General features: G+C 41.9%; 1 protein-coding gene across 9 annotated transcripts in view; it reads right to left on the reverse strand.

The window, feature by feature from the left end:
- The window catches only part of PTK2 (protein tyrosine kinase 2), a 262,366-nt gene that overhangs the window by 195,251 nt on the left and 42,587 nt on the right, over positions 1–24,528 (reverse strand). For 5 of the 9 annotated variants that reach the window (XM_061172259.1, XM_061172266.1, XM_061172258.1 and 2 more), the window contains exon 3: positions 22,536–22,638. The exons of 3 other annotated variants lie outside the window; for them this stretch is intronic. The gene's annotated coding sequence lies outside the window, so the exon portion shown is untranslated. Of the gene's footprint in view, positions 1–7,949; positions 7,967–22,535; positions 22,639–24,528 lie in introns of those variants that run through there. One more of the 9 variants, XM_061172264.1, reaches the window with a different exon arrangement.

Here is a 24,528-nt window from a genome sequence, read left to right on the forward strand (position 1 = left end):
GCCAGGCCCCACAGTCTGTGTTCCTCATCAATTTGCTGAGTGCTTTACACCTATTTTCTCAATTAGTACTTACAACAACCAATGAGGTAGATGATATTACAATCCACATATGACATGTGAACAAACTGAGGAACAGAGAAATTAAGTAACATACCTAACATCAAGCTAGCCAGTCAGCGGCAGAGCTGGGATATGCACGGGCACTCGAACACCAGCCAGAACACACACTTCAACCACCACCTACAGTGATGCTACCTGCAGAGACTGCAAAGCTTTCCAGAGAGAGTCAGGAAGCAGGCCCCACCCAGCCTACAGAGAATGACTGAGTCACAGTGAGGACCAAAGGGACAAAGAAGGAAGAGAAGAAACATGCCCACGGAAAGAACGCGAGACAGACAGGCCACTCTCTCCCCTACACAACATCCCATCATAGTCCCTGGTGTCAGCAATCCTGTCAAAAACAAATTCAGATAAGATGCTGGACATGCGGCTGGTACCTGAGAGATGCATCAAAACCACCAGGAGATAAACATACCACTGGATTAAGCCACACTGAGATATATGAAACAGAAGGGAAATGCCTTCTAAAAAGGCAGAAGGGCTTCCCTGGTGGCGCAGTGGTTAAGAATCTGCCTGCCAATGCAGGGGACACGGGTTCAAGCCCTGCTCCAGGAAGATCCCACAGGCCATGGAGCAACTAAGCCCGTGCACCACAACTGCTGAGCCTGTGCTCTAGAGCCCACAAGCCACAACCACTGAGCCCACATGCCGCATCTACTGAAGCCCGTGCGCTCTAGAGCCTGTGCTCCGCAACAAGAGAAGCCCGCGCACGGTAATGAAGAGTAGCCCCCGCTCCCCGCAACTAGAGAGAGCCTGCACGCAGCAACGAAGACCCAACACAGCCAAAAATAATAAATAAAAATAAATAAATTCAAAAAATAAAAAAAATTAAAAGGCAGAAAATTCTGTACTTATTATTAATCTAAACAATACTCAGGACTTCCCTGGTGGTGCAGTGGATAAGACTCCGCGCTCCCAATGCAGGGGGCCTGGGTTCGATCCCTGGTCAGGGAACTAGATCCCACATGCATGCTGCAACTAAAAGTTCACATGCCACAACTAAGGAGCCCTGGAGCTGCAACTAAGGAGTCCGCCTGCCGCAACTAAGACCCAGTGCAACCAAATTAATTAATTTTTAAAAACAATGCTAAACTAGAATATTTCCAGAGACACTAATTCATGGGCATTTCTTGTTTATTTTGCCATATAAAAGAGCAGCGCTAAATTCCAGGTTTAGAAACTGTTGGGAGGTTACTCGCCATTAAGTTTAAGAGGGAAAAAAAGGGTCCTGAAATGTGTAAGAAGAATGCTTCTTTAGTTTTTCAAATATAGTGAGTGGCAGAGGTATAGTAACATAGGATGGGACAAGACACCAAAATTTTCAACCTAACTACGTACGTTATAGAGGGGTTTTCTGTTTATATTGACCAAAATGATACAAATATCAAAAGGCAATCGAGTATTTATTCTAATGTTGCAACTGTTCAAATCAACTCTGAAACTTTTACTGTATTGGGCATGCATATACATATCCAACTTACCTCATCATTTCCTCACCATACATTTTTTTACCCTATAAATCCAATTTATCCACAGTTTGACCACTCACCTTATTTAGCAAATAGCGACATTAGACTGGCTCCCCGAATTAGGTAACTGAAGCAGAGAGAACCTCTGGGGTCCTGCTAGAAATCAGGCCATGTGGTTGCAGGTTGCAAGCAGACAGCTATAGCTGGAAGGGGCGCTGGTGCCAGGGGGACCCCTGGTGGTGAATGAGTCTCTTCTGCAACCTACATTCCTCAGCTATAAAGAGGGAGACGTCAACCATCTACATTTTAAATTATCCCTCACTGTGGCCTGGAAAAGGAAAGTGTTTCTACAACGTGACTCTATACTCCATTTTCAAGAAACATTAGAAGCACCCAGTATGGATCCTGTCCTTTCTTCAATCATATTCTGAGTAAGAGGCACAAATAAGATGGCTTCTCTTCCCAAACACAGCTGCGTAGTGATTGGTTTTCTTTGTCAATCAGCCTCCTCTATGATTTTGGTCTTGTCACACTGGTATCAACAGACATTATTCCAACTTAGCAAAAATTTATGGAGTCACTTTTCCAACTCTACCTAAAAATTTTTATCATTAAAAAACGTTATTAGGGACTTCTCTGGTGGTCCAGTGGTAAAGAATCCGCCTTCCAATGCAGGGGACGGGGGTTCAATCCCTGGTCAGGGAACTAAGATCCCACATGCCGTGGGGCAACTAAGCCTGCACGCCACAAACTACTGAGCCCGCACGCCTCAACTAGAGCCCACGTGCCACAAACTACAGAGCCCACGTGCTCTGGAACCCGCATGCCACAACTAGAGAAGAGAAAACCCGCACGCCACAACTAGAGAGAAGCCTGCGCACTGCAACAAAGAGCCTGCGCACCACAACGAAAGATCCCACATGCTGCAACTAAGACCCCGCACACCTCAACTAATACCCAACGCAGCCAAAAATAAATAAGTAATAAATAAATCTTCAAAAAAAAGTTATTAAACTCAGCCATAAAAAAAGAACGAAATAATGCCATTTGCAGCAACATGGATGTGACTAGAGATTATCATACTAAGTGAAGTAAGTCAGAAAGAGAAAGACAAATACCATATGATATCACTTATATGTGGAATCTAAAATATGGCACAAATGAACCTATCTATGAAACAAGACTCACAGATATAGAGAACAGACTTGTGGTTGCCACCAAGGGGGATGGGGAGAGGGAGAGGATGGACTGGGAGTTTGGGGTTGGTAGACGCAAACTATTACATTTAGAATGGATAAACAAGGGCTTCCCTGGTGGTGCAGTGGTTAGGCATCCGCCTGCCAATGCAGGGGACACGGGTTCAAGCCCTGGTCCAGGAAGATCCCACATGCCGCGGAGCAACTAAGCCTGTGCGCCACAACTACTGAGCCTGCGCTCTAGAGCCCGCGAGCCGCAACTACTGAAGCCCGTGCACCTAGAGCCTGTGCTCCGCAACAAGAGAAGCCACCACAATGAGAAGCCCGCGCACCACAACGAAGAGTAGCCCCCGCTCGCCGCAACTAGAGAAAGCCTGCACGTAGCAACGAAGACCCAACAGAGCCATAAATTAATTAATTAATTAATTAAATTGATAAAACCAACACAAAGAATGGATAAACAACAAGGTCCTAATGTATAGCACAGGGAACTATATTCAATATCCTGTGATAAACCATAATGGAAAAGAATATTAAAAAAAGAATGTCTCTGTGTATAACTGAGTCACTGTGCTGGACAGCAGAGATTGGCACAGCATTGTAAATCAACTATACTTCAATTTTAAAAAGTTATTAAAACCAACCTCACGCCTATTAGGATGATTACTATTTTTTTTTTTAAATATGAAAATAACAAGTGCTGGTGAAGATGTGGAGAAACTGGAACCCTTGCATACCATTGGTGGGAAAGTAAAATGGTGCAACTGCTACAGAAAAGAGTATGGAGGTTCCTCAAAAAAATCAAAAATAGAACTACCATATGATCCGGCAATTCCACTTTGGGAATTCCACACCCAAAAGAACTGAAAGCAGGGTCTTGAAGAGATTTGCACACCTATGTTCACAGCAATTATTCACAATAGTGGAATGGTTGAAAGGATAAATAAAATGTGGTGTATATTACAGTGGAATATTATTCAGCCTTTGAAAGGAAGGAAAGCCTGTTACATGTGAAATAGGCGCAAATACTGTATGATTCCACTTACTTGAGGCATCTAAAGTAGTAAAGCTCGCAGGAACAGAAAGTAGAACAGTGGCTACCAGAAGCTGGGGAGAAGGGAAAAGGGGATACAGAGCTTCTGATTTGCAAGATAAGCCCTAGAGATCTGTTTCACAGTGATGTGAATACACTTAACACCACTGACCTACACACTTAAAAATAGGTAAGATGGTAAATTTTATGTTCTGTGTTTTTTGTCTATGCCAATAAAAAACTTTTTAAAATGTTAAAACCACTTTAAAAGAGTGAATCTCACTTATATTTTACAACGAAACTGCAAATATGATACAATTATGTCTACTTTTACAGACAAGGGGGAAAGCCTTGAGACATTAGAACGAGCTCAAAGTGCAAGAGGCAGGAAAAAGAGAGACAACAACCGGTCCTCGACTAGGCTGGATACTGGTCCGGCACTGCTGATACTGGTCCAGCATTGGACAAGGGGGCTTTATGTGGCTTAAAAAAATTAATCCCCTAATAAACTTTGAGATAATTACTAATATCACCATTTTCAAGAAAAAGGAAACAGGCCTAGAGAGGTAAAGGACTTGGGGTAAGATCAGACTTTGTAAAAGTCAAAGCCACATGTGACTCCAAAGCCCAAATCATTTCATCTTTTCCACCCCCTTAAGCCTGAAAGCCCAATGTTGTCCTCTCTCTGACTTGGTTTTCTCATCAATTAAATGAAGTTTAAAATGGCATCTACTGTTCACAGTTGTTAGGACAATTAAATCTCACAACACAAAGGGCTTTGAGAGTACAGCATTATCAGTGCATTACTCTGCATCTTCTGTGCTGGCGCAATGACTTAAACACCAGGGATCCAAAAATAACTGGGACAGAGCCCATGCCGCTGAGGAGCTCAGAGCTCACAGAGGACAAGCGCATAAGTCCCAGCACCCACAGTTCCGGCTCCTGGTAGACTGGTCTAAGAAACCCCCAGTAAATCTCCTGTACAGTTTGAGGCTTAAATGATTCATAGGTTTATCTGCAACACTGAAAAAGTGGGAACATGCTCAAAAGAAGGGAAATGAGCAAATAAAGTTTGGAACGTCAAAATAAGTCACTATACAAGCATTAAAAAATTGTGTTTGCTGAAAATTTTTCATTCATACTGGAAAATACTCATTAATGAAAAAAAGCAACATATACTATAAAGAGTTAAGGCAACTCCCAGTCTTAAAATGCAAGGATTTTCAAGATATATATTTTAAGTAATAAAAAAATGTATGGAAGAGTATGTAGAATACATTTTGATATAAAGCAAAAGAAAGATCCATGCACATGCACCTCCTTGTACACACACAGAGGACCTGTGGGTGGTTACACAAGTGGGAACAGTGAGTCACATAGAGAGAGAGTTAGGATTCATTTCCCACCCATTTGAATTTTGTACCATGTATATTTTAGTTCAAAATAGTAAATGAACATAAAAAATAACTATTTTAAAGAACTGATGTCTAGTACAGTTCCCAATATTTAGCAAGTAAACAATCCTTTCTAAATAACACCCAGTCAAACAACACATCAAAGGAGAAATTGACAAAATGTTCAGAATAGAATGATAATTAAAAACAGAACATCGAAATCTTTAGGATGCAGCTAAAAGAGTGCTGGGTACGTAGAAGGAATTTTTAACTTTAAGCACTTATATTTAAAAGCTAAAAACATGAGTTGTCTATGTTTTTACCTTAAGAAATAAGAAAAACATTAGCAAATTAAACCCAAAGTTAGTAGAAGTTAAGATAGAACAAGGAACAGTGCTGGGGCAAGAGGAAAAATGAGTAATAATGATCCTGTCTTCATTTAAGTTTGGTATCATCCATCAGGGATTTTTTTGCATTAAATCCTGACTTTTAAAAATGCTGCATTAAACTACTACTTATCGTGGACTTCCCTGGTGGTGCAGTGGTTAAGGATCCGCCTGCCAATGAAGGGCACACAGGTTCGATCCCTGGTCCAGGAAGATCCCACATGCCGCAGAGCAACTAAGCCCGTGCACTGCAACTACTGAGCCTGCGAGCCACAACTACTGAGCCCACGAGCCACAGCTACTGAGCCCACGAGCCACAACTACTGGGCCCACGTGCCACAACTACTGAAGTCTGCACACCTAGAGCCCACGCACCGCAACGAAGAGCAGCCCCCACTCGCTGCAACTACAGAAAGCCCGCGTGCAGCAACAAAGACGCAACGCAGCCAAAAATTAAAAAACAAAAAACAAACAAAAAAACTATTACTTATCTTGATTACTGAGATTCTGGGGTCTCTGAGACATGCCTCACCAGAGTCGTGCCCACACATACCCATCCCCACTCCACTGGCCCTGTCCACCTCAACCCCAAGGCTCCCCACACCCAGGGCATATCACCTAGGGGGTTTGTGAAACTAGAAACATTTCTGCCCAAGGCATGTCAAATACAATCATGAAATTTTAAAAGTTCCCTTCTGAGAACAATAAAGCTATTTAACACTTCTTTTCAAGGACCAGAAACACAGTAACTAAACTGTCAAAGCGTATCTATTTTACTTGAAACAGTTGCAATGCATTTTTTACATTGGACCAGCAAACTCTTGAATTCATAAATGTCTGACCTTAAATGAAGGAGGCAAGCCCTAAAAATGTGTGAGCAAAATCCATGCTTGATTATGGCTATTTGCACCTCCTGTGATACAGCAGAAACCCTTCTTATTCTAGTCCAAAGATCCAGAATAACAGCGGCAACGGCTTAAATCCACAAGCCATGCTGGCAGGGCATGACAGCCTAGAAAAGAGGAGAGTTTGTAAATAGCTAACTTATTCAAAGATTCCTCCTTCCCCTTTTTTTAAGATTTCTGAATCCAAGGCAGATCCAACAGTGGACAGTAGAACAGCATTTCCTCTAGAAAAACAGGAGAAGTGGATAAAATACAATAATCAGAAAGCTGCTAGGGCAGTGAGAACAAGAGGGGCTAATACTTCAGAGCGTGAGGAACCACAAAGCTCAGCTGATCTACTGTAGCTACTGTGAACTTTGGTATTGATTTGCTAATCCTGCAAACAAGAAGGAGGCTGAGACCCCGGGCTCCGCAACCACAGAAAACTGCTGCTGGAGGACAGGAAAGCAGGAGAGGTTCTGGCAGGCTAAAAGCCTAAACACAAATGTAGTATATTTCCTGCCAGCAATAAAAGGAAAGGTACTGACACAGGCTACAACATGGATGAAACCTGAAAACATTATGCTAAGTGAAAGAAGCCCAACACAAAAGTACCTATCTATCTATCTATTAAACACTATATGAAATTTTCAAATTAAATCCCACAAAAGTTCTAAAAAATTACCTCTACCTGCAGCTCTTCAATCCATTAAGACATGAGATAGTCGAGAGAACAAAATTTTTTAAAAACCTCCTAGAAACATAATCTTTTAGGGAAAAACTTCTTTCAGCTAATTAAAGCCGTTACATGGACTATTGCTTTTTGGGGATATGACCTCTGCATGCATCTTTAGCTAATAAAGTTGTTCATTCAAAAACAGAAAACTAAACATCAAAAACAGATGAAAAGGTAACTAACAAGAACAACTGAAAACATTCAAATTCTGACTCCAGGAAAAAAAACAAGATCTAATTATAAAATATAGGAACATGGATCTCCTACAATACAGGGGTTACTTAAAATATATATACCTAATTTGCACAGTTTTAAAAAATATTTATTTATTTTATTTATTTTTTGGTTGCATCGGGTCTTAGTTGCTGCACGCGGGCTCTTCGTTGCAGCACGTGGGCTTTTCTCTAGTCGTGGCGCACAGGCTCCAGGGCAAGTGAGCTCTGTAGTTGCGGAGCGCAGGCTCTCTCATTGAGGCACTCGAGCTCAGTAGTTGTGGCGTGTGAGCTTAGTTGCCCTGCAGCATGTGGGATCTTAGTTCCCCGACCAGGGATCGAACCCACATCCCCTGCATTGGAAGGCAGATTCTTTACCACTGGACCATCAGGGAAGTCCCTGGACATTTTTAAAAATTTATTTTACTTTCCATTATGTGATTGGGAGGAGAAGAGCCAAGAATCTGCAAAAATACTCTAAAGTATTTAAATTTTCTTTTTATAATCATTATTGCATACCTTTATAGTTACTTCCTGGGGAAATTGTAATTTCCTTCAGCTGTGGCTTTAAATATCTCCAAATCTGATTTTGCTGAAAATAAAATTATGAAATGAATGTGTCTGTATAAAACGCATTTAAATTATTTATGAGAGAACATACGTTTATTTTTTGCTATAAATACATATACAGTCTGGATATAACTACAGGTGGCTTAAAGCATATTCCTTTTATTGGCATCCTTGAATTACCACCTAAGAACTACCTTTGAGTACAGGAATTTCCTAATGTTTATTTCCCAAACTTTTTATGGAAATCAAATATTATCTTTAAGTGAACAATAGAAATATGAATTAATCTAACAAGAAAAAAAGAGAACACAAAAATAACAGCATTACCACCTGCAGAGTTTCCTGTAAAATGTAACTACATATTCCTAGTCCCAAAATATACCAAGTACATTTACAGCTGTTTCCATGTGACCTCAAAGGTACAATCTATACTTACTACAATATGACCTCTCCATACAGTAGTTGACTGAAATTACTTCTTCTTTTGAAAACTATACTCAGGACAATCTCATTCTTAATATCCTCAAACTTAGCTGATCTCCACCTCATTCTAACAGTTATCTAAGAGACAAAATACACTCTCCTCTCTGTGTGCATCTATCACAATCTACAGTAAATCCACTTTTTGTCTCCCTTACACAGAGTCAGGCCGACACAAAGAAGGCACGGTCACTAAGTCTGCTACTGCAGCTAAGGAAACCCTCTGCTCTGCACTGCCATTTGGGAGAATTCCTAACAGCAGCCACAGTATACCCTAGAATAAAAACAGCCATCATGATTATTGCATAAATGCCATGCAAACATTTGACCATGCTTTTTATCCTCCTCTTCCAGCTAAAATCCACTTAAGAACTGACTCCATTTTCATAATCAAAATATTTTGCAAAAAAAGCTACACCCCGCCTTTTTCTCTGTTCACATCTTCTTACCTGAGTAAAAGTAAGGTGGGGGAAAAAGGTGCCGTTTGGGAGCAAAGAGAAAGGAGGATACATTTTCTTTAATCTTCCAGAAGTATGCACCACACAGAAAATTCTCTTCAGTGCCTAATAAATACAAGTCTTTACATCTAAAGATTTACTCTAAAGATTAAAAGTCAGACTCAAGAGAGTCAATACATTTTTAATAATTAAAAAAATCTTTTATATATTCACTAATTCAAAATTTTTCATTCAAGAAATTTATAACAGAAATTATGACAAAATTAAGCACACAAGTGATCAAAGTTTTCTCAAATATACCCCTGCTACTGACATACGTGTGACACAATAAAGTTCAGCCCTGAATGGTGAAAACTCAGCTCCAAGACTAACCAAGTCTCATCTGCCCTCAGTCCACCAAAAGAGGGTAAATTTAGGATCGACAGTTTCCACATAAACACAACAGGCAGCCTTCATCAACACTGCACGTCCAGAACAAAACTATCACTTGAGGATGCCCAAATCTTTCCCACTTAGGTCTTAAGAAATAGTCTGGCCGACTCCCTCTCGCGAGAGCACCGCAATCACAACTAACTGCTGAACAATCATCGACAGGAAGACACTGGAATTCACCAAAAAAGATACCCCACATCCAAAGACAAAGGAGAAGCCGAAATGAGATGGTAGGAGGGGCGCAATTACAATAAAATCAAATCCCACCGCTGGGTGGGTGACTCACAAACTGGATAACACCTTTACCACAGGAGTCCACCCACTGGAGTGAAGGTTCTGAGGCCCACATCAGGCTTCCCAACCTGGGGGTCCGGCAACGGGAGGAGGAATTCCTAGAGAATCAGACTTTGAAGGCTAGTGGGATTTGATTGCAGGACTTCGACAGGACTGGGGGAAACAGAGACTCCACTCTTGGAGGGCACACACAAAGTAGTGTGCGCATCGGGACCCAGGGGAAGGAGGAGTGACCCCATAGGAGACTGAACCAGAACTACGTGCTAGTGTTGGAAGGTCTCCTGCAGAGGCGGGGGGTGGCTGTGTCTCACCGTGAGGACAAGGACACTGGCAGCAGAAGTTCTGGGAAGTACTCCTTGGCATGAGCCCTCCCAGAGTCGGCCATTAGGCCCACCAAAGAGCCCCGGTAGGCTCCAGTGCTGGGTCGCCTCAGGCCAAACAATCAACAGGGAGGGAACCCAGCCCCACCCATCAGCAGACAAGCGGATTAAAGTTTTACTGAGCTCTGCCCACCAGAGCAACACCCAGCTCTACCCACCACCAGTTTCCCATCAGGAAACTTGCACAAGCCTCTCAGATAGCCTCATCCAACAGAGGGCAGACAGCAGAAGCAAGAAGAACTACAATCCTGCAGCCTGTGGAACAAAAACCACATTCACAGAAAGACAGACAAGATGAAAAGGCAGAGGGCTATGTACCAGATGAAGGAACAAGATAAAACCCCAGAAAAACAACTAAATGAAGTGGAGATAGGCAACCTTCCAGAAAAAGAATTCAGAATAATGATAGTGAAGATGATCCAGGACCTTGGAAAATGAATGGAGACAAAGATCGAGAAGATGCAAGAAATGTTTAACAAAGACCTAGAAGAATTAAAGAACAAACACCTAGAAGAATTAAAGAACAAACAAACAGAGATGAACAATACAATAACTGAAATGAAAAATACACTAGAAGGAATCAATAGCAGAATAACTGAGGCAGAAGAACGGATAAGTGACCTGGAAGACAGAATGGTGGAATTCACTGCCGCGGAACAGAACAAAGAAAAAAGAATGAAAAGGAATGCAGACAGCCTAAGAGACCTCTGGGACAACATTAAACGCAACAACATTCACATTATAGGGGTCCCAGAAGGAGAAGAGAGAGATAAAGGACCAGAGAAAATATTTGAAGAGATTATAGTCGAAAACTTCCCTAACATGGGAAAGGAAATAGCCACCCAGATCCAGGAAGCACAGAGAGTCCCATACAGGATAAACCCAAGGAGAAACATGCCGAGACACATAGTAATCAAACTGGCAAAAATTAAAGACAAAGAAAAATTATTGAAAGCAACAAGAGAAAAACGACAAATAACATACAAGGGAACTCCCATATGGTTAACAGCTGCTTTCTCAGCAGAAACTCTACAAGCCAGAAAGCAGTGGCATGATATATTTAAAGTGATGAAAGGGAAGAACCTACAACCAAGATTACTCTACCCGGCAAGGATCTCATTCAGATTCGATGGAGAAATCAAAAGCTTTACAGACAAGCAAAAGCTAAGAGAATTCCTCACCACCAAACCAGCTCTACAACAAATGCTAAAGGAACTTTTCCAAGTGGGAAACACAAGAGAAGAAAAGGACCTACAAAAACAAACCCATAACAATTAAGAAAATGGTAACAGGAACATACATATCGATAATTACCTTAAACGTGAATGGATTAAATGCTCCAACCAAAAGACACAGGCTTGCTGAATGGATACAAAAACAAGACCCATATATATGCTGTCTACAAAAGACCCACTTCAGACCTAGGGACACATACGGACTGAAAGTTAGGGGATGGAAAAAGATATTCCATGCAAATGGAAATCAAAAGAAAGCTGGAGTAGCAATACTCATATCAGATAAAATAGACTTTAAAATAAAGAATGTTACAAGAGACAAGGAAGGACACTACATAATGATCAAGGGATCAATCCAAGGAGAAGATATAACAATTATAAATATATATGCACCCAACATAGGAGCACCTCAATACATAAGGCAACTGCTAACAGCTATAAAAGAGGAAATCGACAGTAACACAATAATAGTGGGGGACTTTAACACCTCACTTACACCAATGCACAGATCATCCAAAATGAAAATTAACAAGGAAACACAAGCTTTAAATGACACAATAGACCAGATAGATTTAATTGATATTTATAGGACATTCCATCCAAAAACAGCAGATTACACTTTCTTCTGAAGTGCACATGGAACATTCTCCAGGATAGACCACATCTTGGGTCACAAATCAAGCTTCAGTAAATTTAAGAAAACTGAAATCATATCAAGCATCTTTTCTGACCACAACACTATGAGATTAGGAATCAATTACAGGGGAAAAAATATAAAAAACACAAACACATGGAGGCTAAACAATACATTACTAAATAACCAAGAGATTACTGAAGAAATCAAAGAGGAAATCAAAAAATACCTAGAGACAAATGACAACGAAAACACGATGATCCAAAACCTATGGGATGCAGGAGGATTAACCAAGATGGCGGAGTAGAAGGACGTGCTCTCACTCCCTCTTGCGAGAGCACCAGAATCACAACTGGCTGCTGGACAATCATCGACAGGAAGACACTGGACTTCACCAAGGAGGATACCACACGTCCAAGGACAGAGGAGAAGCCACAGTGAGACGGTAGGAAGGGCGCAATCAGAGTAAAATCAAATCCCATAACTGCTGGGTGGGTGACTCACAGACTGGCGAGCACTTATACCACAGAAGTCCACCCACTGGAGTGAAAGTTCTGAGCCCCACGTCAGGCTTCCCAACCTGGGGGTCCGGCAACGGGAGGAGGAATTCATAGAGAATCAGACTTTGAAGCCTAGTGGGAATTGATTGCAGGACTTCGACAGGACTGGGGGAAACAGAGACCCCACTCTTGGAGGGCGCACACAAAATAGTTTGTGCATCGGGACCCAGGGGAAGGAGCAGTGACCCTGGGGGAGACTGAACCAGACATAACTGCTGGTGTTGGGGGGTCTCCTGCAGAGGCGGGGGCTGGCTCTGTTTCACCGTGGGGACAAGGACACTGGCAGCGGAGGTTCTGGGAAGTACTCCTTGGCGTGAGCCCTCCCAGAGTCTGCCATTAGCCCCACCAAAGAGCCCGGGTAGGCTCCAGTGTTGGGTTGCCTCAGGCAAAACAACCAACAGGGAGGGAACCCAGCCCCACCCATCAACAGTCAAGTGGATTAAAGTTTTACGGAGCTCTGACCACCACAGCAACAGTCAGCTCTACCCACCTCCAGAGCCTCCCATCAAGCCTCTTAGATAGCCTCAACCACCAGAGGGCAGACAGCAGAAGCAAGAAAAACTACAGTCCTGCAGCCTGTGGAACAGAAACCACATTTACAGAAAGATAGACAAGATGAAAAGGCAGAGGGCTATATACCAGATGAAGGAACAAGAAAAAACCCCAGAAAAACAACTAAATGAAGTGGAGATAGGCAAAATCTTCCAGAAAAAGAATTCAGAATAATGATAGTGAAGATGATCCAGGACCTTGGAATAAGAATGGAGGCAAAGATTGAGAAGATGCAAGAAATGATTAACAAAGACCTAGAAGAATTAAAGAACAAACAAACAGAGATGACCAATACAATAACTGAAATGAAAAATACACTAGAAGGAATCAATAGTAGAATAACTGAGGCAGAAGAACGGATAAGTGATCTGGAAGACAGAATGGTGGAATTCACTGCTGCAGAACAGACTAAAGAAAAAAGAATGAAAAGAAATGAAGACAGCCTAAGAGACCTCTGGGACAACATTAAATGCAACAACATTCGCATTATAGGGGTCCCAGAAGGAGAAGAGAGAGATAAAGGACCAGAGAAAATATTTGAAGAGATTATAGTCGAAAACTTCCCTAACATGGGAAAGGAAATAGCCACCCAAGTCCAGGAAGCGCAGAGAGTCCCATACAGGATAAACCCAAGGAGAAGCACGCCAAGACACATAGTAATCAAAGTGGCAAAAATTAAAGACAAAGAAAAATTATTGAAAGCAGCAAGGGAAAAACGACAAATAACATACAAGGGAACTCCCATAAGGTTAACAGCTGATTTCTCAGCAGAAACTCTACAAGCCAGAAGGGAGTGGCATGATATACTTAAAGTGATGAAAGGGAAGAACCTACAACCAAGATTACTCTACCCGGCAAGCATCTCATTTAGATTTGATGGAGAAATCAAAAGCTTTACAGACAAGCAAAAGCTAAGAGAATTCAGCACCACCAAACCAGCTCTACAACAAATGTTAAAGGAACTTCTCTAAGTGGGAAACACAAGAGAAGAAAAGGACCTACAAAAACAAACCCAAAACAATTAAGAAAATGGTCATAGGAACATACATATCGATAATTACCTTAAATGTGAATGGATTAAATGCTCCAGCCAAAAGACACAGGCTTGCTGAATGGATACAAAAACAAGACCCATATATATGTTGTCTACAAGAGACCCACTTTAGACCTAGGGACACATACAGACTGAAAGTGAGGGGATGGAAAAAGATATTCCATGCAAATGGAAATCAAAAGAAAGCTGGAGTAGCTATACTCATATCAGATAAAATAGACTTTAAAATAAAGAATGTTACAAGAGACAAGGAAGGACACTACATAATGATCAAGGGATCAATCCAAGAAGAAGATATAACAATTATAAATATATATGCACCCAACATAGGAGCACCTCATTACATAAGGCAACTGCTAACAGCTATAAAAGAGGAAATTGACAGTAACACAATAATAGTGGGGGACTTTAACACCTCACTTACACCAATGGACAGATCATCCAAAATGAAAATAAATAAGGAAACAGAAGCTTTAAATGACACAATAGACCAGATAGATTTAATTGATATTTATAGGACATTCCATCTAAAAACAGCAGATTACACGTTCTTCTCAAGTGCGCACGGAACATTCTCCAGGATAGATCACATCTTGGGTCACAAATCAAGCCTCAGTAAATTTAAGAAAATTGAAATCATATCAAGCATCTTTTCTGACCACAACGCTATGAGATTAGAAATGAATTACAGGAGAAAAAATGTAAAAAACACAAACACATGGAGGCTAAACAATACGTTACTAAATAACCAAGAGATCACTGAAGAAATCAAAGAGGAAATCAAAAAATACCTAGAGACAAATGACAATGAAAACATGACAACCCAAAACGTATGGGATGCAGCAAAAGCAGTTCTAAGAGGGAAGTTTATAGCTATACAAGCCTACCTCAAGAAACAAGAAAAATCTCAAGTAAACAATCTAACCTTACACCTAAAGAAACTAGAGAAAGAAGAACAAACAAAACCCAAAGTTAGCAGAAGGAAAGAAATCATAAAGATCAGAGCAGAAATAAATGAAATTGAAACAAAGAAAACAATAGCAAAGATCAATAAAACTAAAAGCTGGTTCTTTGAGAAGATAAACAAAATTGATAAGCCATTAGCCAGACTCATCAAGAAAAAGAGGGAGAGGACTCAAATCAATAAAATCAGAAATGAAAAAGGAGAAGTTACAACAGACACCGCAGAAATACAAAGCATCCTAAGAGACTACTACAAGCAACTCTATGCCAATAAAATGGACAACCTGGAAGAAATGGACAAATTCTTAGAAAGGTATAACCTTCCAAGACTGAACCAGGAAGAAGCAGAAAATATGAACAGACCAATCACAAGTAATGAAATTGAAACTGTGATTAAAAATCTTCCAACAAACAAAAGTCCAGGACCAGATGGCTTCACAGGTGAATTCTATCAAACATTTAGAGAAGAGCTAACACCTATCCTTCTCAAACTCTTCCAAAAAATTGCAGAGGAAGGAACACTCCCAAACTCATTCTATGAGGCCACCATCACCCTGATACCAAAACCAGACAAAGACACTACAAAAAAAGAAAATTACAGACCAATATCACTGATGAATATAGATGCAAAAATCCTCAACAAAATACTAGCAAACAGAATCCAACAACACATTAAAAGGATCATACACCACGATCAAGTGGGATTTATCCCAGGGATGCAAGGATTCTTCAATATACGCAAATCAATCAATGTGATACACCATATTAACAAATTGAAGAATAAAAACCATATGATCATCTCAATAGATGCAGAAAAAGCTTTTGACAAAATTCAACACCCATTTATGATAAAAACTCTCCAGAAAGTGGGCATAGAGGGAACCTACCTCAACATAATAAAGGCCATATATGACAAACCCACAGCAAACATCATTCTCAATGGTGAAAAACTGAAAGCATTTCCTCTAAGATCAGGAACGAGACAAGGATGTCCACTGTCACCACTATTATTCAACATAGTTTTGGAAGTCCTAGCCACGGCAATCAGAGAAGAAAAAGAAATAAAAGGAATACATATTGGAAAAGAAGAAGTAAAACTGTCACTGTTTGCAGATGACATGATACTATACATAGAGAATCCTAAAACTGCCACCAGAAAACTGCTAGAGCTAATTAATGAATATGGTAAAGTTGCAAGATACAAACTTAATGCACAGAAATCTCTTGCATTCCTATACAATAATGATGAAAAATCTGAAAGAGAAATTATGGAAACACTCCCATTTACCATTGAAACAAAAAGAATAAAATACCTAGGAATAAACCTACCTAGGGAGACAAAAGACCTGTATGCAGAAAACTATAAGACACTGATGAAAGAAATTAAAGATGATACCAACAGATGGAGAGATATACCATGTTCTTGGATTGGAAGAATCAACATTGTGAAAATGACTATACTACCCAAAGCAATCTACAGATTCAATGCAATCCCTATCAAATTACCAATGGCATTTTTTACGGAGCTAGAACAAATCATCTTAAAATTTGTATGGAGACACAAAAGACCCCGAAGAGCCAAAGCAATCTTGAGGGAAAAAAACGGAGCTGGAGGAATCAGACTCCCTGACTTCAGACTATACTACAAAGCTACAGTAATCAAGACAATATGGTACTGGCACAAAAACAGAAACATAGATCAATGGAACAAGATAGAAAGCCCAGAGATAAACCCACGCACCTATGGTCAACTAATCTATGACAAAGGAGGCAAAGATATACAATGGAGAAAAGACAGTCTCTTCAATAAGTGGTGCTGGGAAAACTGGACAGCTACATGTAAAAGAATGAAATTAGAATACTCCCTAACACCATACACAAAAATAAACTCAAAATGGATTAGAGAGCTAAATGTAAGACTGGACACTATAAAACTCTTAGAGGAAAACATAGGAAGAACACTCTTTGACATAAATCACAGCAAGATCTTTTTTGATCCACCTCCTAGAGTAATGGAAATAAAAACAAAAATAAACAAATGGGACCTAATGAAACTTCAAAGCTTTGGCACAGCAAAGGAAACCATAAACAAGACGAAAAGACAACCCTCAGAATGGGAGAAAATATTTGCAAACGAATCAACGGACAAAGGATTAATCTCCAAAATATATAAACAGCTCATTCAGCTCAATATTAAAGAAACAAACACCCCAATCCAAAAATGGGCAGAAGACCTAAATAGACATTTCTCCAAAGAAGACATACAGACGGCCACGAAGCACATGAAAAGATGCTCAACATCACTAATTATTAGAGAAATGCAAATCAAAACTACAATGAGGTATCACCTCACACCAGTTAGAATGGGCATCATCAGAAAATCTACAAACAACAAATGCTGGAGAGGGTGTGGAGAAAAGGGAACCCTCTTGCACTGTTGGTGGGAATGTAAACTGATACAGCCACTATGGAGAACAATATGGAGGTTCCTTAAAAAACTAAAAATCGAATTACCATATGACCCAGCAATCCCACTACTGGGCATATACCCAAAGAAAACCGTAATTCAAAAAGACACATGCACCCGAATGTTCATTGCAGCACTATTTACAATAGCCAGGTCATGGAAGCAACCTAAATGCCCATCAACAGACGAATGGATAAAGAAGTTGTGGTACATATATACAATGGAATATTACTCAGCCATAAAAAGGAACGAAATTGAGTCATTTCTACAGATGTGGATGGATCTAGAGACTGTAATACAGAGTGAAATAAGTCAGAAAGAGAAAAACAAATATCGTATATTAACGCATATATGTGGAACCTAGAAAAATGGTACAGATGAACCAGTTTGCAAGGCAGAAATAGAGACACAGATGTAGAGAACAAACGTATGGACACCAAGGGGGGAAAGTGGGGGGGGCGGGGGGTGGTGGTGGGATGAATTGGGAGATTGGGATGGACATATATACACTAATATGTATAAAATAGATAACTAATAAGAACCTGCTGTATAAAAAAATAAATAAAATTTAAAAATTAAAAAAAAAAAAAAAGGAAATAGTCTGGCCATGGTGCCTTTAAGTCACATTCACCCCTCGTTCTAGGATATGTCCTAACCTATGTCATACAGAGGTTATGAGCATATGTCATACATACACCCAAACACCATCATTCTACCAGGCTCTTATATTTCAAAGCAGCTGTCACTAGTAGAGAGAAACTATGTAGTATGTACACATTTCTTCATTTCATGATATGTAACTTCACAAAGGCTTACATAAAGAAAAATTATTTTAATACTTACACTGGGGCTTCCCTGGTGGCTCAGTGGTTAAGAGTTCCACCTGCCAATGCAGGGGACACGGGTTCAAGCACTGATCCGGGAAGATCCCACATGCTGCAGAGCATCTAAGCCCATGCAGCACAACTACTGAGCCCACGTGCCGCAATTACTGAAGCCTGAGCACTCTAGGGCCCGTGTGCCTAGAGCCCGTGCTCCACAACAAGAGAAGCCACCGCAATGAGAAGCCCGCGCATCGCAACAAAGAATAGCCCCCACTCGCCGCAACTACAGAAAGCCCGCGCGCAGCAACGAAGAACCGAAGCAGCCAAAAGTAAATAAATAAATTTATTTTAAAAAAAAGAAATACACTGTACTATTAATCTCAATTTCACAAATTAACAAAAATATTTTGTAAAGGGAGAGACTGAGTTACTAAAATGTACAACAAAAACTAGAAGAAGAGCCAAAAATGATTCCAAATCTCCAACCAATCATCTGTAAGATCAGAGGGAAAAACTGACCTTCAGCAGTGCAGAGCAGAGGGCTGGGTCACAGCGGGCGCTCGGCAGTGTGCTGACCAACAAATCAGCCCTCGTGCATCTCCCTTCTACTCCCGCTCGCTCACCAGTCCCAGCTTCGCCCACTGCTCACTACACCACCCATCGCTGACGGTGGGCAAGTGACTGGAAGAAAATGACCTCTGCTTGAAGGAGTGGGGATTAACAGTTGTGCTTATGACAAACAACACAGCATTTGGTAAGGCAGCCAAGAAATGCTACTTTGCATTAAACACAAAGCAGAATAAACCAAATATCTTACATCAGTATAATAACAAAATAAATGAAAGTTTTGCCAAAAGAAAGGCTTCTCTCTGTCAAAATGGAAATTACTTGAGATTTTGTAGGTAGTAAAATCAGTAGCTAATTTAATATTAAAACAAGTACAATTTTATCGTATTATTTTCCAGAAAATTTAGAAGTACAGCACATGAGCTGTGTGCCATTAAAAAGCACTGACCTAGGGATGTCCACTTCAGCCAGGAAGGGGTAACTAGTACGGAAAATGTCCTCCCATGGTAAACAAATAGAAAAATGGACACAATCCAGGAAACAACTTTTTTCAGATCTTGAGACAACGGGCATGGCAGGCCTGTGATCTCCACTGTCCCCTCTGTCTGGCTGAAGGCAACCCTGGACGACAGTACAGTAAGGGGAATCGAAGCAGAGCACTGCAGCTTCAGTAAGTTGAGGGGAGAAAATTTCAAGTTTTGGGAAGCTGAGTCAAGCTGACATTTGCAAGGCAGAGTATCAGAGATGAAAAAGTTGTAGAAAATAAGTTTCAGAAATCTGCACAAAGAGCCAGAGGACAAAGGGACAACACGTTCATCAGCGAGCTGAAAGTAAACACCGTCAACCTAGAACTCTACACCCAGCAAAAATTTCTTCAAAAATGAAGGTGTTTACCAAGAAAGAATGGATAGACAAGATATGATAGACTCATACAATGAAATACTACTCAGCAATAAAAAGGAACCAATTACACAACAACATAGATGAATCTCAACTATACTGTGCTAAAAAATGCCTTACACAGTCATTCATACTGTACAATTCTGTTGACATGAAATCCTACAACAGGCAAAACTGATCTGAGGTGGAAGAACAACAGGAGTTGTCCCGGGCTGGGCAGGCAGGGGAGGTGCTGGGACAGAGACTGTGAGCATGAAGGAACTTTCTGGGCCCTCCATTTCTCGTTTGCAAGAAAAAGGTTTCAGCCTCCTAGACCTTCCCTGAGTTCCAAAGGGCAGATTCAAACAGTTACTAATTAGAGTGAGGGAATGCAGAAACAAAGGAAGAGCAGTCAAGAAATAATAGTGCAGGGGTTTCCCTGGTGGCGCAGTGGTTAAGAATCCACCTGCCAATGCAGGAGACACAGGTTCGATACCTGGTCCGAACATTTCCGTGGAGCAACTGAGCCCTTGCGCCGCAACTACGGAGCCCGCATGCCACAACTACTGAAGCCTGCAGGCCTAGAGCCCGTGCTCGGCAACAAGAGAAGCCACCGTAATGAGAAACCCGTGCACCACAACGAAGAGTAGCCCCTGCTCACCGCAACTAGAGAAAGCCCGCGCACAGAAATGAAGACCCAATGCAGTCAAAAATAAATAAATAAAATAAATAAATTTATATATTAAAAAAAAAGAAAGAATAATGCAGCGATAAACCAGGGTCCTGGTTCCTCCTCAAGAGATATACCTAACAATCTGATACAGATCTCTGACTGCTTCTACAGGAACTAAGGGCCCCACCCAGGTGGAGGATGTTAACTTCAGGATGAGCAGAAGCACACAGACCCCAGACCGGTTGGAAGCAGAAGACTGATGATTGAGATTCCTTGAACACCACCCTATTACCTCCCCACCAACCAATCAGAGTAGGGTTACACACCCTGCAGCCCTCCCCCCGAATTTTACCTATAAAAACTCTTCCCCAAGAACCATCGGAGAGTTCAGGTCTTTTAAGCACGAGCCACTTGGTCTCCTTGCTTGGTCCTGCAATACACCATTCTGTTCTTCAAATTCCAACGTTTTGGTTTGTTTGGCCTCACAGTGAGTTGGGCACACGCACTTGGGTTCAACAACAAAACGACAATCGTCTACATTTTGATAAGTGTTTGGGTTGCAAAGGCAATGTTAAATTTTGTAAATTTGATAATTATATGAATTATATCATGGTCATATTGTTCTTAGCACATACTCACCAAAGTATTTAAGGGGATAAAGGGCGTGATAGCTGCAACCTACTCTCAAAGGCCTTGGTAAAAAGTAAATACACGGGGACTTTCCTGGTGGCGCAGTGGTTAAGAATCCGCCTGCCAATGCAGGGGGCACAGGTTCGAGCCCTGGTCCGGGAAGATCCCACATGCCACACAGCAGATAAGCCCGTGCACCACAACTGCTGAGCCTGTGCTCTAGAGCCCACGAGCCACAACTACTGAGCCCGAGTGCCACAACTACTGAAGCCTGCACGCCTAGAGCCTGTGCTCGGCAACGGGAGAGGCCACTGCAATGAGAAGCCTGCGCACCACAACGAAGAGTAGCCCCCGCTCGCCGCAACTAGAGAAAGCCTGTGCGCAGCAATGAAGACCCAACGCAGCCAAAAATAAAATTAATTAATTAATTAATTTTTAAAAAAAGGATAACAATGTGGAGAAACCTCTTTAAAAACAAAAGTAAATATATGTGTGTGTATGTGCACGTATATATATGGAGGGACAGAGAGAGAGGGCAGGGAGGGATAGGGAGGGATGGGGAGGGAAAGAAGAGGAAAACGGGGATGGGGTAGGGAAGGCATGCAGGCAAATATAACAAAATGTTAATTTAACATTTGGTGAATCTAGGTGAAGTACAGTATTTGGGAGTTCCCTATACTACATCCTACAACTTTTCCATAAAAGAAAAAAATTTTTTCATTAAAAAGAACAAAACATGCTATACACCTGAAACATTGTAAACCAACTATACTTCAATTTTTAAAAATTAAAAAAACAAAACAAGGAGCAGCAAACTAGAAAGGGTGCTGGAGGGGCTTTCAGAGGCGCCAACCTAGTGGTATGATATTGACGAAAAAGGGAAAAGTTGTGTTATTGCATACTGAAATCGACAAGTGTTCATACCGCAGATCCCAAGTCACCCAGAAAAGCTAAAACTGAGTTTCATATCTTTTAGTACATTTTGTTTAAGAAGACCTGTTAAGTATCCTTTTGAAAAATATAATAAATATGGTTACATATTTTTTTAAGTATACACTCCACTACTTTTTTTCTCTTCTGCATATACAATAACCTTTCAATTGAACAGTGAGTCACACTGAAGCCGCTTAGAAGACACTGTACACGGCCGTTACACTCCACAGGTGTGGTGCAGCAACAGCACGTGATCCCAACCAGAGGGAGCACCCGGCAAACCGCCCTCCCGCGTCCACACGAACGGACCACTGACAGCACCCAGAAACACCGTTAACTGTAAGAAGCATCCCAGCCCTGTTCTCAGCCTTCAGAACCAGGGTTAAGTTAGTGCAGATTCCAGAGAAAAACACAGGGATGGAGCCAGACAACAAAATGTAAGCAGAACAATTCCAATCTCTCTTCTGTCCCTCAATATGCTATCAAGGAGGCTACTAGCAGATCTCTGGCGTGTGCTCACCATACAAAGGGCGGCAGGCAGGGGCTGCGGTGAGCAGGTCTGGGCACCCAGTGGTTTACATCTCTAGGGGAGAGTACGGTGGGTCTCAAAAACAGAGGGGCACCTGCAATAAAGGAACAAAAACCAGCCTCATTTTATCACTGATTCTATTATAACCACACAGAATCCCATCATAAAATTATGAAGAGCTCATCATTTAAAAGAGCGGCCTTCTTATTTTCTAAAGTCAAACAAACTTTTATTTTTAAATAAAAATTAAAACACACACATACACACACAACTTTCCACTTTAATTTCCCTCCCTGCCCTATACAAGCCTTTCCTAGGCAAGGGCCTATTGGGAAAAAGTGCTAAATAACAGCTCTGGAGGACATCAAAAGGCACCACAAAGTAATAACAAGCAACTCTCTTGCATACTTTTAAGAAAGTGTATTTACAGTCACAATTAAGTCTTAAGTTCAGTAAAGCTAATGTGTATTATTTTCTGTGTACGTTCTTGTTATTTCTAGCAGTGTAAAATATAACTGTACCCTACAATTATAGCTGACTAAACAAAAGAACTGAAGACTGCATAATTAAATTTGTCCCGGGACTTCCCTGGTGGCGCAGTGGTTAAGACTCTGTGCTCCCAATGCAGGGGGCCCGGGTTCGATCCCTGGTCAGGGAGCTGGATCCCACATGCATGCCGCAACTAAGAGTTCGCATGCCACAACTAAGGAGCCAGCAAGACGCAACTAAGGAGGAAGCCCGTGAGCTGCAACTAAGGAGCCCGCCTGCTGCAACTAAGGAGCCCGCCTGCTGCAACTAAGACCCAGTGCAACCAAATAGATAAATATTTTAAAAATAAAATAAATTTGTCCCATTAATCTGAGAAAACAGTTCTTATTAATTTTTAAAGCTGGTAAAACTATTTTCTCCAGAGCTACAAGAGCTTGAACAACATGGAAGGAATCCTAAAATAATTTAACTTTTAAAACAACTTTTGAGGGAGGGGCAAGATGGCGGAAGAGTAAGACGCGGAGATCACCTTCCTCCCCACAGATACATGAGAAATACATCTACACGTGGAACTGCTCCTACAGAACACCCACTGAACGCTGGCAGAAGACGTCAGACCTCCCAAAAGGCAAGAAAATCCCCACGTACTTGGGTAGGGCAAAAGAAAAAAGAAATAACAGAGACAAAAGAATAGGGACGGGACCTGCACCAGTGGGAGGGAGCTGTGAAGGAGGAAAGGTTTCCACACACTAGGAAGCCCCTTCGTGGGCAGAGACTGCGGGTAGCAGAGGGGGGAAGCTTCGGAGCCACGGAGGAGAGCGCAGCCACAGTGGTGCGGAGGGCAAAGCGGAGATTCCCGCACAGAGGAGCGGTGCCGACCAGCACTCACCAGCCCGAGAGGCTTGTCTGCTCAGCCGCCGGGGCGGGCGGGGGCTGGGAGCTGGGGCTCGGGCTTCGGTGCTAGCCGGGAGGGAGTCTGGGAAAAAGACTGCAGCTGCCAAAGAGGCAAGAGAATTTTTCTTGCCTCTTTGTTTCGCGGCGCGCAAGGAGAGGGGATCCAGAGCGCCGCCTAAACGAGCTCCAGAGACGGGCGCGAGCCGTGGCTATCAGCGCGGATCCCACAGCAACAGGGACGCAGAGGGAAAAACGGAGAGATTCCCGCACAGAGGCTCGGCGCCGAGCAGCACTCACCAGCCCGAGAGGCTTGTCTGCTCACCCGCCGGGGCGGGCGGGGGCTGGGAGCTGAGGCGCGGGCTTCGGTCGGATCTCAGGGAGAGGACTGGGGTTGGCTGCGTGAACACAGCCTGAAGGGTCTAGCGCACCACAACTAGCCGGGAGGGTGCACGAGAAAAAGTCTGCAGCTGCCGAAGAGGCAGGAGACTTTTTCTTGCCTCTTTGTTTCGCGGCGTGCAAGGAGAGGGGATTCAGAGCGCCACTTAAACGAACTCCAGAGACGGGCGCGAGCCGCGGCTATCAGCGCGGACCCCAGAGACGG

Source organism: Eubalaena glacialis, chromosome 17 (assembly GCF_028564815.1).
Source record: "Eubalaena glacialis isolate mEubGla1 chromosome 17, mEubGla1.1.hap2.+ XY, whole genome shotgun sequence".
NCBI classification, from domain to species: Eukaryota; Metazoa; Chordata; class Mammalia; order Artiodactyla; family Balaenidae; genus Eubalaena; species Eubalaena glacialis.